Below are 935 nucleotides of genomic sequence, written 5' to 3' on the forward strand. Positions count from 1 at the left end.
TTATCGTTGTGGTTCTACCGCAGTTCTCTCTTCTTCTGTCCAAGTGCTCTTCGTGCGTTTGAGTTCTTCCTGGAATGTCCGACGTCAGATGTGCCTTGGACAGTCCTTTTTTCCCATTGACACTTATAAATTTCCTTGTGCAAAAGTCGAGAACAATAGGAAAGGCGCTTATAGAAAAATTCGCATTAGGTTTTGAATAGTACCTTAGAATCTAGGAAGTTATTCGTTACATACGAGGAAGTGCTGAAAACTTCCTGACTTTAAGAGTATCGCGAAAGGCTTGAATCTTCTGAGTTCTTTTACAGGGCTTAGAAAAGCTGTATAAGACCATTGCAATAACTGTGTTATTCTGAGATGGGAATACGTGAAATAGACACCATAATAAACTGATCCTCCTGTATTTTCTTACACGTGTTGCAAAAAAGGAGAGACGGTCAGCAGTCCCCTTTGACAAGGACGGAAGAGCTCAATCAATCTTTTTAACACATATGGGCATTGCTCTCTACTTTAGAGCAACCTATTTTTAAGGCGGCGAGTTGGTAAAAACGTTAGCACGCCGGGCGAAATGCGTAGCCGTATTTCGTCTGCCGTTACGTTCTGAGTTCAAATTCCGCCGAGGTCGACTTTGCCTTTCATCCTTTCGGGGCCGATAAATTAAGTACCAGTTACGCACTGGGGTCGATGTAATCGACTTAATCTGTTTGTCTGTCCTTATTTGTACCCTCTGTGGGTAGCCCCTTGTGGGCAGTAAAGAAATAGGTATTTCGTCTGTCTTTATATTTAACGGCGGTGCTCCAGCATGGCCACAGTCAAATGACTGAAAGAAGTAAAAGAGTAAAAGAGTATACATATATACACACATGCATACATACACACACACACATATGTGTGTGTGTGTTTGTGTGAGTAGACACACGCACACACACACACACACA

The 935-nt window shown here is 42.4% G+C and overlaps 1 non-coding gene across 1 annotated transcript; it reads left to right on the top strand.

Annotated features, from left to right (window-relative positions):
• The first annotated feature begins 411 nt into the window (after nt 1–411).
• LOC115227116 lies at nt 412–525 on the top strand. Its single transcript, XR_003883074.1, has one exon. It is a non-coding gene; the product is annotated as a U6atac minor spliceosomal RNA (small nuclear RNA).
• Nucleotides 526–935: the final 410 nt, after the last annotated feature.

This window comes from Octopus sinensis, unplaced genomic scaffold (genome assembly GCF_006345805.1).
Source record: "Octopus sinensis unplaced genomic scaffold, ASM634580v1 Contig01831, whole genome shotgun sequence".
NCBI classification, from domain to species: Eukaryota; Metazoa; Mollusca; class Cephalopoda; order Octopoda; family Octopodidae; genus Octopus; species Octopus sinensis.